Source organism: Netta rufina (genome assembly GCF_964035555.1).
Source record: "Netta rufina genome assembly, chromosome: 19".
Classification (NCBI taxonomy): Eukaryota; Metazoa; Chordata; class Aves; order Anseriformes; family Anatidae; genus Netta; species Netta rufina.
Window position 1 is genome coordinate 7,393,972 of NC_140143.1, and position 15,941 is coordinate 7,409,912.

Genomic DNA, 15,941 nt, shown 5'->3' on the forward strand with positions numbered 1-15,941 from the left:
TAAATATCACAGTATTATTATGGTGAGATTTAAGTTTGGGCTTCATTGGCAGCTGATTCACTTGACGGGTGTGAAGTACAGATGGTGATGAATGAGGTTGACAGAAACAACTTTTCCAAAGCGTTAGATAGGAAATCGGGGGTAGCTGCAAAATCAATGAGCACCTTCCACTTCAATCTTGTTTTAGAGAAAGCAGAGATCAGGGCAATCCACAGTTAAGGGACAGCTTTCCAAGGGTACAGGAGAGCTGTATTTCCTCAGCTCCCATTGATTTCCGATAGGAATTAACTGTCTTTGATGCCTTCAAACATTTCTGCTTGCATCCAGCCTGCTAAAATGACTGTTCTGTGCTTATTTGCTTGTTTTAATCCCTGTCATCTGAGTCCCTGTAGCATGCTACAAAGCGGTGAAACTCTTGTTGACTCCTCTTGGAGCAGGATATAGCCCTTTAAAATACTGTATTGACTACTCGGCTGTAATTTGCAGTAAGTTAATAAGCACACACATAACTCTGCTTTGCTACCCAGCTCCTGCATGTACGTGTCTGTTTCCAAAGCCCTACAGAATGCCTAAAACTCAATTCAATAAAGTAGCTGGTTCCAATACAAACTGAATGCTGGTGAGGGAGAAGAAACTCAACTGATTTTTTGTCAGGCAGGGATTAGCTTTATCAGTTTCAGCTAAAAGACAAAGTTGACATCCAGGTGCTGAGACAGAGATTTTTTTTCACTCAGAATTCGGCCTCGATCCTGTGCCAGCGCCCTCGGCAGCCCTGCATTCCTCTGCGGCAGCTGGACCAAGCAGCTGGGAATGCAGGCGGATACTTTACCAGGGCCAAATCCTGCCTGCATGGCAGGCAAGGGGATCGACTGCCACAGACTTCAAGTAAGATCCGGAGTTGGCATAAATAGACCATCTCTGAGAATTAGGTTGCATGCAACTTTTGCAGTCCTGTCTCCTTTTTGTTTTGAAGCCCTTTTCTACTCTGTTTTGTCTTCTGCCCTCATTTAACGGCTGGGATGGAGGGCCAAAAGGAATAGAATAGGCATTTTGTTGTCTGCCGTGTTGCCTGCTTTGTTTTGACTGGTCCCAGAAGATGCCAGAGACAAGCAGTGATACATTCTTCTAAGCAGAGAATTACTTAATCTGTTTACTGAGTACCCAATTTCAATTTCCCGTTTTTCTTTCCAGTAGAAGAATATTTAATTGAGCAACGCTAAGCATTAGTGAGTCCACAAGACACTTGTTTTCTTAAACATGTTGGATACTCACATGTAGCCATGGGAACTTACTCCTATTAAACTCTTAACAAATACTTTGCTGCCCGGAGTCGTTCTGCAGCAGAGCAAAGCCTGCTCTTTGGGCACCATGCACTTCGCCCCTCTGGTGCTCTGCTCTTGCAATGCACTGAGTCTCTTCTGCACACCCACACAAACAGACCCAGCCTGGTGGAATTGGGCCTTGGAGTGTATGACAACTGTGATCAATCAGAATTAGAAAAGGATGATGCAGGAGCCTTGGATACTGATGGCTCCTGTTTGGTTTGTACACAAGGTGCACATTTTGCAGCAGTGTGGGTGACAAGCTACCGGGAGAAATGGTGATTTTTCCATTTCACCAGATGTCTAAAAAAGGACTGCAAGAGTCTTGCTGGAAGATGTGTTTTAATCAAATAGAAATACGGAGTTCAGTGCAGAATTACTGTCAGAATAAGTCTTCAGGGACATATTGCACACAAAGTCAAGTAATCAAGGATCAATTTGTCTTCTATGAACTTCAAAATCTGTTAATCCCCATGTGTTTTTTCCTGTAATATCCTAAAAAGTATCGATGGGAAAATGATTAATAATGTACTTCATGGACAAAATTTCCCCTTTGGTGGCATTTGTGCTAATGCACAAAAACATACCCAGCCACCTTAAAATACAGCTCCATTTTGCGTGTTATTGTCTGTTTTGAATAGGAAGTTTTTTTCAGGTGCTCAGTGCCTAATTTTAGAATTTTCTAACTAAATAGTCTGCTTATTAGAAAGTAGATAATAGTGGTCTATTTGAGTAGCCATGTCCAATGGCTTTTTTATAAAGCCCTTGGTTTGCTTGGTGAATAAATAGCTGGTGCTCCATTGTTTGGCTGTGAAGGTCAACGTATATATGGCGGAGCTGAAAGCTGCAGTCCTGGAAAATGGCAGGACAGCTCTAATTACTGCATTCAGCTGTGACAGGCTTCAAAACAAGAAGAGGAAGGGCAAGAGGAAGGCAGCGAGAGAGTGCTTGGAAGCAGAGGCTCCTTGTCAGGGACTGTGCTGTGAGCTGTTGTTCTCCTGCAGCACGATGCTGCTGGAATTCAATTGCTGAGAGTGAATTATGGACTTCTGGATGGGGAAGGTATGAAACGCCTTCTTTTGAAGGAAATGCCTTCTTTATCTCCTCCTCAGAATACATCAACTTCTTATGCTCTGAACATACCGATGCTGTGATCCAGCCTTTTGATGGACTGCCATTAGCTGCACTGACTCTGCCCAGGTGAGCACCGCCAACTCTTGCGATGTCCTTGGGCCCTGTCACCCCATGGCCACTGCTCTGGCCATTGGATTCTGGCTCAGCAGGAAGCAAAAAGATTTAACTGACCACTGGGCAAAACATCAGGAAAGTATTTCGCTTTTGCCAAATTCAGAGAGGTCTTGATACAGCTTCCATGTAAGAAAGGCAGAGACTGAGCCAGCTCTGGAGAAGCCCAAGGGTGAGGTTTGTCAGATCCCAAACACATGCTGCCAGATGAGATCCATACATTCACTTCTTAATCCCAAATTTAGGGGCTCAAAGTTATCATCTGTTGGTTTAGCGCCTGTAAACGGAATGTAATGTTGTAGTGAAAGCGGATGACAAAGAGGTATCGAAAGCAACTGCAGTATAATATCCCCTGGGATACCAGAGACTGATCTGGTTGCATTGCTCAAATGAATAGCGTACACCGTGCAGAGCCTTTTCTCAAGTTACAAACATGCTAATATATAATCTCTGCAGCTTGGCAATTGAAGCTTAGTGGAACAATGTTTACTCTCTGCCATAATACGCATAGGTCTTCATCTGTCTCTGAAATTGTTTCTGAACCGGAATCTTCACTCAGGTGCGAAGGATTATGTAAACCCACAGACCGTGTGCAGCATAACCCGCTCATCTCAGTGGAATCACTCCTGAGCTGCAAAGCTATAAGCACAACCAAATTTGATCCACTTCTGCTGAAAGCTTGTCATTAATACTTACATTTACATCTGTCTTTTGCAGTCAAACATCCCTTTAAACATAAATTTACAGGTACACTTTAATTTACCATTAGGGCTCTTTCCCTGCTCACATTTTTAAGAGGGTGGCACGGGAGGAATTGCTGGGGAGAACCTGAGCCCTACCCGAGATCTAAAGCGACTGCATAACATATTTCAGGCAGCATTATTTCAGGAACGTAATTGAGTGGGTTTTAAAAAACCCTCTCGTATTTAAAGAACATAGGAGGGACTTGGCTTTGTATCTCTTAACTGCAGCGCTCACGAGCAAGTGCCTTGCTCTGGCGTTCCTCTGCTGTGGCCAGAGGAGAAGCCTCTGCTGGAGGCTGCCTCAGAGGCACGCTGCGGGCTCTCCACGGGAAGGCACCGTCAGGGCTACCATGGCTCGTGCCATGTAATTGCGAACAACCGTGTAATAGATTTGGGTCCAGAAAATCTGCTCCTCACCTGCTGTACATCCAAGGCCATCAAGGCTTTTGTGGAGTGCTGTGGTAAGCCTGAGATCTTTGGTTCTGAGGATTATCTCTGACAAAGACCATGGTGTGCCACAAGAAAAGAAGGGAGATCAAAGGCTTTCTTCAGCAGAGGAAGAGTGCAAATTGCGTGCTATTATAGTGACTTAGAGCAGTCAGGGCTCTGTCAGGGTTTTTAGGATCTTCTTGTCTTATAGCATTTGAGCAGAGATCATTTTACAATGGAAAAAATATGTGTTAATAACCCCAAGTCATTTCCTGGGGAAACTCAAGCCACTCTTATGCTTAGATTGTGCAAACTCTTTCTCCCCCACCTAACAGACAGAGTTGTGCCCTGAAAGTCCTCTGCCTCCACGCACATGAGTACAAAGAAGACAGTTCTGGCAGGTTTTGGGGTTTTGCTCTCTTGCCATGCAGCGACCTGCATGGTCCTGTGCCCCGCAGCAGGTTTGGTCTGGCGATCTCTGTGACTTCTCCTACAGCTGAAGATGCTCTGGAAGTAGCATGCTCTCTGCAGTGCTGCTTCTGGTGCTTGACTTGGTTTTGTTCACTTTAAGTACCCTGTTCTACTGATGGAAATATCGTAGCATTTGTGTCTGCAAATTTCTCCCCCAAAGAAGGATCAGCTCCTTCTGCAGCTCTAGCTCTGCTTGGAGAGGTGTGCAGAACCTGTGGCATGCCTGCACTGCTGTAACTCGACCTTTTGTCAATAAAGGGTTTCAGATACTGGAAGCTCGCTTTTAATTCCTGATTTAGGCAGTGTTTCTCCGTGTCCACGCACAGCCGTTACCTTCAGCTCAGTCTGCATTTCGTAAAAGCAACCGCAGGAGGAGCTGGTGGGGAGCAGCCAGCTCTGTACCCTGCACGCCGGAGAGGGAAACTCTTTCGGCTTTGGAGGAGCGATTAATAGGAGAACAGATGTTATTTCATCTTGATTTTATAAAAAATATAGGAAAGCACTTGACAGATGTGAGGAAAGGGTGGAAGTCCAAGGAATCTCCTTTTACCAAAGAAAGAGTTCACAGTAAAGCCTCATGCTCAGTGTCTGGGTCGGAGCTTGCTTGAGTGAGCGTGAGATTTTCCCTTTGTTTCAATGGGCTTTGTGGCCAGTAATTAAAAAAATCCCCAAACCAAACAAGAACCCTTAGCCCCCTCTCTGAACAGAGGTTCAGGCCAGAGCTGGACCCAGTTTCAGGGATGGAATGGAGCGTGACGTGGCAGTGCAGGATGCTTTTTAGGGCAGGATGCCTGAACCTCGTCCAGCAGTAGCCATGCTCGGTGCTTGGGCAGTGCTCCCACTCCTGGCACAGCTTTCGGGGCGAGGGTGCAGGGGTGCGGGTGACTCAGCGCCTCTCGCCTCCGCTTAGTCATTCCTCTCCCTCCTCCTCTAGATGTCTTCTACCCAAACCCCTCGGGGACGCGGTGCAGGTGTGCATGGTATGAGCAGAGCAGGCTGTGGAGCAGCCTGGCAGCACCAGGCAGGGACTCTGCTCGCTGCCAGGTTTTTTCCATAGGCTGACTGTTGCCTCCAGATTTCAGTGCCTCTGGAGAAGCTGGGAACCATCTGATATATTTTTATGTTAACTTAATTATTTGAGGGTATGTGTCGGAGTCTATTGCTGTCAGATGCTGCTGCTTAAAGGGGAATTACAGCCAGGGAAAACTCCATCTGGGTGGGTACTTACATGGGTTTAATGAGAGCAATGAAATCCTTTTTGTTCCAGGTTTTCCATTGCCTTTGGATCAGGCCCAGACTTTGTCTCTCCTTAGATCTGCCTTCAACTTGATTTAAAAAAACCTTGACAAAACGGAGCAGAAGCATTGTTCCATGTGCCTTACATCAAGTCCTGAAATTATTCCCCAGACGCCTTGTTGGTAAGCCTGCCACCTGGGACGGCTGCAGTGGCAAGCCCTGGGGCAAGGTACCTTGTTCCCATCCTGCCCAGTGAAGCTGCACCAAGGTGTCACAGATGGGTGCTGCTGCTCCTTGGTCATGGTGGTGAGCTGGAGACGTTGGTTCCCAGGGGGCTGGTGGCTGTGCTGGGCAGGGGTGGGCAGGGTAGGATGGGGATGAAAAGGAACCTGGGCGAGGAACACTGATAAAGGAACCGCAGGGATCTGTTTGTTTATTGGAGGGGATTGAACCTATTTTTTAATTCCATTGCACATTGTAGGCAATCAGAAAATCAGTGTTCAGAAACTCAAAGACTTAAGAGCTAACCACTCAGAGCACAGCTTTTTCCCCGCTGGCTGCAGATAGCCAGGTACACTTATTATTCTTTACTAATCAGCCTGGGACTAGACCAGCATATTTATGTAGGAACACTAAGACTTTTATTACTGAAGACAACCCAGAGCTCAGGCCCCTACAGTTTGTCTAGCAAATTGAATATTTGATTTTCCCCCAGTAATAGTATGTTTTTCTTGTCTCCTGGCAGTTTGCATAAAAGCTCTGAAGTACGTGACAGACGGCAAAGGGAACATCCAAATCTGCTGTGCCATATGAGCAGCTCGCCTTGCAGTGGGCATGTTCCTGGCTTCGCAAGGCTTCACAGCCCTAAAACTGTTCCGTGCTTCCTGATGGGAATTTATGCCTTTGCTTTAACTGTCAGCAATATTTCATACGTATTTGCTCCCAAAACATGCAATGTTAATGCTTCCCTTTAATATAAAATGTACCTAGGGTTGGTAAAGAGGGGGGTCAGTAGCCCTGATTGCTGCTGTTGTCTAGGCACTTCCAGAAGAGATGCTGTGGTGATACACACTTCCCCAAATAATGGCTTTGATGTGAAGAACACATCCCCAACGGTAAGTTGGTATTTGGAGTCAGCTGCATTTGTGCAGCAGTGTCAAAATAGGGTGAATCCCTTTTTTTTCTCCCCACTTGGGTGACAGATACTCATGTGGGACCCCTAGAGATCTCCCCTACTTTCTGTCATCCTTCCCTTAGTAAATTTGCTGCTGCTTATGATGACCAGGCATTTATCTGGTAGCAACTGCCAGGGCGACTCGGGCAGTGGTGGCCCACGGATGGGTGGCTGCAGTGGACAGGAGCAATTGAATGTTTTTTTGGGGGCAGTAGCTCACAGAAGCTACCTCAGAAACCACTCCAAGAAGAAGCCACCACAGAAACCTCTACAAGATAAAGAGCAAGGCACGACAAAAGGAGAGCCCAGATCATATGCAAGTGTGATTGTTTATTAAAGAACAGGCTTCGTTATTCCCCCCTCCCCCCCACACACACAAAAAAAAAAAAGAAAAAAAAAAAAAAAAGAGGGGATTTATCTTCAGGTGGATTTCCCTGCAATGGGCTTAACAGGAGAAACAAAACAGAAGCATGGCTCTGGGAGGCAGAACACGGGGAGGAAAAGCTGCAGCCATGTAGCTGCAGGTTTGTGTTCCTTCTGGGGGGAGCTGGGGCTGGATAAAGGGCTGGGGAGCTCTGCATAGGATGTCACTGAGCTCTGACAAAATGCCACATCTCAGAGGGGTTTTTATCAGATTGACAAATGCAGCCTTTTTGAGACTTACCTGGACTTGAAAGCAGGATATTTACTTCTGTGAAGGCTTACAGGAGAGGTCCTATACCCCGAGCTAGAGGTAGAAATAGAAACACCTTCAAGTTTGCAAAAAGTGGGCCAGAAGCATGTGTGTGTGAGGTGTGGGACTCCTGCAAGGAAGGGATAGGAGGTGGTGTTGGAGCAAAGAATCGGCCCTGACAGTTTTGCTTCGCAGCCACCAATTAGGGGGTGGATTTTTGCTGAAGTCCAGAAGCGGGGCTGGGATTTCTCCACCTCCCTCAGTGCTCAGAGGGAGGATGTGCGGGGACACCAGCAGTTTTACCTGTCAGCTTCAGGGGAGATCTGACTGCTGAAGAAGAGCTTTATCTTGAATCCCAAATAGCTTGGATGAGAGAAGGATAGAAGAGAGGTATTCTCTGCTAGGGGCAATAATCAACTTTTCTTTTTCAGGGTCCAGGCTGTAGCTTGGAATATTTTAATTTAAACAGGAGAAATAGCAGAAGACGTGGTGTTCTTCACTTTCCAAAGGGCTCCCTGTTCCCTCCTACCTTTCCTAATCTGTTTTTAAAAAGTCTCACTCTTGGTAGCATGGAGTTGAAAGAAGGTAAAAGAGTATCTGACAGACCCACTGGGACTCAGGGTGGATTTTAGAGACCTTTACATCTGGCAGTTTAGAGACTGGAGACCATTACGTCTGGCAGTGCTATGACTCGATTTGCCTAGCCTTCACACTGCTGGTGGCCCCAGGAGTTGTTCTCTGCACTGCCACTTTGAATTAGCATGACACCAAAGGGAAGAAGGCTCTCAGAGCATTTGCCTCCCAGAGAAGTGCTGAGATGTCAGCTCACGTTGACAGTTCTCCTGGCACGTCCTTTGTTGTTTGAAGGTGCCATCATAGCTCAGTCCTTGGGGTGTCACAGCTCTGTTACTTGGCTGAGAGTCAAACACAGATCTCCAGAACCTCAAATATTGATTATGCACTTGAAAGAAGTAGTTGCTTTTCAATTGGTGTAGCAACAGCATTTCTCAGCGAAGAGCAGAGCCTCTTCCAGCCCCTGTGATGCTCCTCAAATGGGCAGAAAAGGGGCCACTGTAAAGGTTTTTCCTAGATACCTAACATGCTTTTAAAAACCTACACCTTCTGTTTTCATAAAGCTCTTAGGGATATAGGGCCATGCATTTGATTGACCATCAGTGGGATTTAGGCAATGAAAGAGCTCTGAGGGGCCAAGGTGCCCCAGCTGCAGCATGTAACCCTGCAGGGTCCTGGCAGAGTGCTCAGCTCCTTGGGAAGGGCTCTGCTCGTCAGACAGCGTGGCTGGAGGTTTCTGCATCTACTGCAGAAAGTGGCTGAAAAAGGAGCTGCTGGTGACAGGAAAGGAAAGGAAAGGGGTTGAACATTTGTGTGTTCCTCTTTCCAACAACAAGCCCCGCCTTGCAGCACCCCCCTCTGCACAGGCTAGCTAGCTGGGCTCCCCTCATCACTTGCTGTCAAAGCCACTTCTGCTGAGGGTCCCCACGTTTTGGCTTCCTGCTGCAATTCTGTAAGACCCAGAGAGTTCTTGATGAAAACCCATTTCCATTTTGAAATGAGACTTACATTTTTTTTTTAATTTTACTCTGTATGTATTCCATGCTATTTTTCTCCAGCAAGGGAAGCTGTCTGCACTGCATTATGCATTAGGCTCTTGAAAGCATAACTAGTTATGTAATTATTAGAATTATATTTGCATTCACAACTAGGATGTATATAACTCATATGTTAATGCATGCTAATTAAATACCAATTAATCATTTTAAAAAATGAGGTTTGAATCTATACAGCTATCACAGATGTAGTAAATACTCATTGCTTATGAAGAATAAATCAGGTGTGTTTTAATATGCAACCCCAGTCCCATATAAACATATACTGCCAATTATTTAGAAAGGATTTGAAGTGTTTCTTATTCATATTACACAGCTACTGCTGACTGAGTGGCAGTCATTATAACATATTTTACTACTTTTACATTATTGCACATTAATACTTCCAGCTGTTCACACTGGGCTGGCTTGTGTTTCAGCCATCAGAAAATGTGCAAATTCATTACGTTTTACCCTATGAGGTAGAAGATTTACTCATGTTTAATCCTTCAGATAGGCTGCTGAAAAACAGTCACCTTTGTACGGTTTGAAGCTTTATGGCTTCAGTACCTGGCAGGGTATCTTGCATTGCTTTATCTGCAGGCTTCAGAAATTCTGCGGAAGATGCTTCGAGTTCACATAGAGCTGAGAGTGTTTGATGCTTCTGATTTAAGAAACATTCGAAGTTGCTGCTGCCAGAGAGGGAAACAAGCTTTTGTAAACTCTGTCTCTTGTAGAAGTTTCTGCTACAAGGGTAGAGCTGTGTTATCGGCCAGCCGGCCCCTGGGGGGGTGAGTCCAAGCTCAATTAACAGACTGTGCTGGCTGCTGCCCATGGTAAACTGATAATGAGAAAACTGGAAGGCTTGTAGTGTGTCAGCAGGCAGGGTACTGAAGAGAACATCTCACCGGTGACCCTTACAGCAGACAGACTTGTAAAGCCATGGGTGCATTCAGTGAGAGCTGAGGACAACACACTTGTCCTCCCCTGCCAAAGGATCCCTGGAGTGACAGAGGGCAGCAGCACAATGATGGTGGGGACGTGAAGCAGTGAAGAGAAAAGGAGCTGCAGGTGGTGGTGACATGTTTGAGATGGCTCCACACTTCCTGTGACACCTGGGATTTGGCTTGTTGGGGTATTTTCCAGGCTTTTCCCATGCTGGGTGCTTGCTTTTGATGGAGTTTTGCCCTGGAAGCCATTTGCTCCATGCAGAAACAGGCTAAATGTGGTTTTGGCCCAGCAGGATGCGTAGTGCAGAAGATGCACCCCTCAGTGGTCCTGTGCTTGCTCACTCGCATGGGGCTCTGCCACGTGGGACACCTCTGTCACACCGCCCAGATAAGCTGTGCCTGGGAATTTCCTCTCCTTGGTCCCCAGGAGCATCCACAGCAGCGGGCTCCTGGTGCTCCTCGGCCACCCCTGGCACAAAGTACACTGAAGCCAGCTGGAGACCAAGGCAGACAGAAGGACAGGAGGGATTTAATTAAGAACTGGCACGCTGTGCAACCGGGAAAGAGCTAATGACCCCTGGGGCGGCATTAGTGCATACCCCACAGCCCCCTAAAGGGGCTGCAGCTCCTGGGGCACATTCACCCCCGTGTCTGGCTCCTAATCGAGGCCTCCCGAATCCCTGCCTTCGGCACTTGTCCACAGACAGCTGCAAGGCCTCTGGAGCAGAGCCCTGCTCCTTCCCTGGGCTGGCTGCTGCTGTCGAGGCTGACAGCTGATCGCTGCTGTCAGTTTGTCATTAACCCTGGGCTCACCGGGCTTCACCCAGAGCTTCCTTGGGCTGGGCCCTGCAGAGAGCTGCTGTGGCCTTTCCTGGGCTTGACTGCCTTGTTATTGTCCCCTGCATTTTTTTTTTTTTTTATTATTATTTTTAATTGAGAAATAATGTAGCAAAAATCTGTTTTATATACACAAATTTATACATGTATATACAAATTCTGCAAGTTTCTCAAATCCAAGCAGTAACAAGTTAGGTAATGACAGAATTAAAGGCTTAGGGTTTTCATGCAGCCTCTGCTATGTATTTAGATATTTCTTTAATATTTCTTTCGTGTAGTTTCAGTAGTTGCTAATTCTTGATGCATTTACCCTCCCTTAAAATATCCCTAAATTCCATACAACCCAGGGTTGGGCTGAAGCACAAGAAGTTGTCCTTCTTTTGCTAAACTATCCCCATTTTAAAGTCTATCTTCCACCGTCAGAAGAGTTAGAGATTTACTTCCCATGTTTATTTTTTTGCTTACTTTGTTTGTCCTCTCTTCTAGGAATTAGGCTCACTGTTTTTCAGGATCTTTACCTTTAATTTCTGGAGATGGTGATACCTTAAATGGATGATCTCAGCTCATTTGGTTTCATTCAGAAACCAATCAACCTAAATCATCTTCAGTGGTAAGTAATGAAACCAAGTTCAAGCACTTCTCAAAATGTTTTCCAGAGAGCCCTGTTTGAGCTCAGACTGTGCTGTGTTCATAGGATGATTTAGGTCTGAAGCTCACTTGAGAATTCATCAACAAGGTAAGAGAGTGCTAGTAATGATTCTAATTTTTCAAGTCAGGACGTGAGTTTGCCAGAAAGGCTCTGTGCATCCTTTCAAGTTACTGCAGCTCTCTTCTGTTCTGAGAACTGGGAACATGAAGGACATTTGGGTGTTACTTATTTTTCTGATCATGTTATTTTTCAACAGAGAAATGTAAGTTTCCTGTTTCCAGCAGCAAGATTTATTGCTGTGTATTAGCAAGAAAAAAAAAAAGCCGTTTTACTAAAAGTTCAATTCTGATAGCTCTGAACAAAGTCAAGCCTGGATGGTAGATACAGGAGCAGCAACAAACATGATGTGACCGCTTTTTGTTCAGGTAACATAAATGTAAAAATAATTGGGATATTAGGATAGTTTACCACTGTGGAAAACAAACATAATTCTGCATCCTGAATGGTTTTTTGCCTCAGAGGTATTAGGCTGGCTGGTTGTATTCTGACAGGCTCAGAAAATTTGTGATGATGTACTGAAAGAGGTATACTTTCAGATGTTTCAGGCAGGTAGGTCCCCCCTGGTGGGAATGGCCCTTTCTCCCGTATTGAGGCATAGGTCCTCCAGCTCATAGCATGTAGCGATCACCACAAATTACTTTAAGGCAGTCTTGGCATGGATATATCAGGAGAATTGATGAAGAGCCTTTAACCTTTGAGTCATGAACTCATTTGTGAACACAGCTGATGTTAACCCCGAGTTAATTAATGCTCCATGGCTCTTGGGTGTGATCTGTTGATGGATGTCAAACCAGTTCCCAGAGAACAACCAAGCTGTGTGTAAACCCACCAAAGCTGAAGCTAATGGAGCTGATCTGGGATTATATGTAATTAAATCACAGAGAACCAACTTGAAGCAAATTTCTAAGTTGGTATGGGGAGTATACGTATGTTGTTTCTTTTTGAAAGATAAATAAATGATTTTAAATGATATACAGACTTCTCTTGTTAGGCTAAATTCACTTGAAAGTGTTTATTTCCTTCAGAAGAACATCACGTGGAATAGAAATTGTTCAGTAACAAAGTAAGCTATAAAAAGGTTAATGATTTTAAGGTGAAGTTAGATATAAGCACTGATATCTTTACAAGTCGTGCCATTCCATTTTTTGTGATAATGTACTGAAATGAAAGAAACAGATGAGTACATTTTTGTCTACATAAAATTGCTTTGAAGTCAGGGGCAGACTACATGACTGTACTTCTTTGCTTGACATTTTAAAGGCCTGGTACTAGCGTTTAGCTATTTAAACTTTTGCCTTCTAGCTTTGTTTTAGGAATAATGAGCATCTTCAGTGATTTGTAAGTGGAATTTAATGGTACTTCTTGCAAATTTAAAAAAAAAAAAAAAAAAATCCTATTTCTGTCCTTTTCAGATGTCTGGGTTAAAAGCACCTCCTGCTACCCTTTTAGTCCCCGTGTCCCAATGGAAATGATGAAAACTTGGACAGGGAGAAGAGCAGGCTGCTGCAGCAGTTTACAGGCCTGATGTGATGGGAAGAGGAGGGAGAAAACCCCCCATACCTCTACAATAATTCTCAGTGATCCCTGTCATAGGGATTTTACCGTGTGCAGTTCATATAGAGGGAGCTGAGGCACAAGAATGACACACGTTATTTTTTGTAGTTGCATTAAAAAAAAGTATTTGGGCTAGAGATCAGTTTCTAAACACATCTCTTGTCACTGAACATGAAGTGAATCCTGCTCTGAGCACTTCTCGTGCTGTCCATTTGGAAGAATTATTGCAGGATAGGTGGTTTCATCAGCAGGACTCTGACATTTGTTAGAGGCTTCCAACAAAAGGTGGTGAGGTGGAGGCTGGTGATGAATGAGCCAGGACAAGGACCGGGGCTGCTCTGCTGTTGGTGCCTTTTTCCAGAAAGGAGCAGGGAGCGTGGCGAGCAGGAAGGAAGAATTTGCTGAGAATAAATTCAACACAGTGGAACAAAGTGTTCCCCTTAAATGTGTTCTTCAGCCAGAATAGCAGCAGCGTTTCTGCCAAGTATGGGGCCTGCTGCAGGAACAGTTTGGCAAGGGGAAAAATATAGCCAAATTTGTGTGAAGCAGTCTGATAGTGGGTGGCTGGATTATGCAATTTTACTGATATCCAGACTTTATTATCCCTCACAAAGTGTTTCTGAATTAAGCAAAATGGTAGAGCAGCTGACTCTTATTTTTTCTTCTTCACTGCCCCCTTTCCAAAAGTTGTGCATTTAAACACCTCTGTTCCTATTCTTGAAACCTGAGAAGGAAAGCTGGGAGGACAGAGCTTGTAATGAAATCCTCCTCAGGAACCTGAGGGCAGGGCTGCAATATGAGCTGTTGGCAGTGTCGGAAATTCTTGGCTTTGTTGAAGCTTGGTCCTGGAAGGGATAGGCCAGAAAATAACACCCCCCTCTCTTTAAAAAAAAAAAAAAAGAGAGAGAGAGGAAAAATATGATATCTCTTCACTTCAGTGTACTCTTTTGTAAGTGTAGTCACTTCTGGGAGAAGTATCAAGATTTACAGCTATTCTCGACACTGCCATGAGGGATGAATGAGCTCTCATGAATGGAAGAATCATCATCATCATGTGGAAATCAGTGTGGTTTTGCCTTGGGAAGAGTGATTGTAGCTCAATTGCTTATGTACAAACAGGAGTCCTCTTTTAATTGCCTGACTAGCAAATTAAGGAAATCCAGACGGTTTGTTCTCACTGTGAGTAGCTTTGACTTCATGTGGATATGAGTTTAGTTAAGGTGTATTTAGGAACACATCTGTCTCATCCCTTGTGAGGCCTTATTCTAGGAACAAGGGAGGACTCAGCTTGGGGTTTCATCTGCCATGAAGATGTCAGAGCTGGAAAAAAAAAAAACGCTGCTGCTGTAACATGCTCTTATTGATTTAGCCAGTATGTTCTGGAGCCCGTGAGAGGTGACAAACAAAGGCAACCCATGGAGACGTTTTGCACTGTGGTGCTTTTCAAAGCACAGCCCTGTGCTGAAGCAGAACCTTCCCCTGAACGTAAGACATGCAGCCAGGCGTGGAGCCAGTGGTCGGCTCTGCAGGAACCAGGCACAGCAATGATAGCCAGCATAAATGAACCCTCAAAGGAATTAATAAGGGAATGCTGCAGCCCAGGTCTGAATACTTGATTTGTGGAACTGAATAGGAGCAGTATTAAATTAGACGTACCTTTCATCACAGCCTAAATCTGGTCAGAGCTTTGGTCTCCTGTGGCATCTAAAGGCTGTTATCGGTGTGCTTTGTCCCCAGCCTTTTGTCCTGGGGTTAAAAAACATCTATCCCAACTAGCACAGTGACTGAGTGGATGCAGGTGGGCAAATGCGCGTGATACCACTACCATAGCAGAACCTGTGACTATGAGTTTTGAGCTGAAACAATCCTGCAGAGAGCAAGAAAAAACACTTCTGGCTCCAGAACTTTGCTGCTCTGAGGCCGGATCCTTTTGGTGGTTGCTGCCAGAGAGGGGGACCTATAAACGGTCTGAGTGGAGCGTCCCTGGGTTTTGATCCTCTGTCTGACTGTGTAAACTTGGACCAGCTGCTTCCACCTTCTGTGCTTCCCGGAGCAGTTCCTAAACAAAAGCACACTTGCTATAAATTTCCAGTGCCACTTTGGCAGTGTGCTTATTGAGTTTTCCATTTTCCTTTTCTGGATTTTGTTTCCTTTCACCTTTTTAAGTTTCTTCCCTTTTCCCCAGTGGAGTGCTTATGTTCCCAGATTAAAAACAGAAGTTTGTTCAGGTTGATTTGTTAAAAATGTAGTTTTATTATGCTTTCAAATGGTATTTTCCATATAAAAATATTTACTTTACTAAAACCACATCTTTCTGATGGAAGAATGTCTGGGTTTAAAAAAAAAAGTCTAGTAGCATGAGTACATAAATGTTTCAGTGGTTCTGTGATTTCATAGAGCAAAACAATTAGGTAGGGATAACAGAATTCTTCATTTTAGCGAAATCCAATTATAAAATTATTTTCTCATTGGCTGAAGTGTGAAAGCTTCATGCACTAAAGACTTTCTGAATCCTAGAAATGTTAATGTTGAAAGTGTGAAACCTGGTTGTTCTCAAATTGTTATCAATGCACTAAAGTAATGGGTGAAATTTTAATCTTTGTGGCATGCTGCCCACAGATAGCAAAACTGTAATTTGTAGTTGCTTGTTATTAGTAAGTACAGCTCTGTGGTGGTCAGAACTGGAGGATTTTAGACCTCATGTTTTGGGAGCTGATCTCTTGGTCTGTGGCTGCAATCAGGCCTGGCAAGCCTGCAGTAAAAGCTCTGACACCAGCCTGTTGGCTTGTGATGTCTGTGCTGGAGACCAAATCCAGCCTGGGCTGATAGTGGGTTGTTTTTATTACAGGGCTAACAGCATCCTGACCTCCTCCTCCTGCAAGGGATTTTGAAAATTGCCCCTCAGGTATTAAATCCCACAGCTCTCCTCAGCAAGGCTCCGTGCTCCAGAGCTCTATTAGCAAGTGGTGGCCAGAAAAACAGTTAGAAGCT

At 44.8% G+C, this 15,941-nt stretch overlaps 1 long non-coding RNA gene across 1 annotated transcript; it reads left to right on the forward strand.

The window, feature by feature from the left end:
- The first annotated feature begins 2,445 nt into the window (after nucleotides 1–2,445).
- On the forward strand, nucleotides 2,446–6,527 carry LOC311216965. Its single transcript, XR_014618992.1, has 3 exons — nucleotides 2,446–2,522; nucleotides 5,478–5,628; nucleotides 6,192–6,527. It is a non-coding gene; the product is annotated as an uncharacterized lncRNA (long non-coding RNA).
- The last annotated feature ends 9,414 nt before the right edge of the window (nucleotides 6,528–15,941 follow it).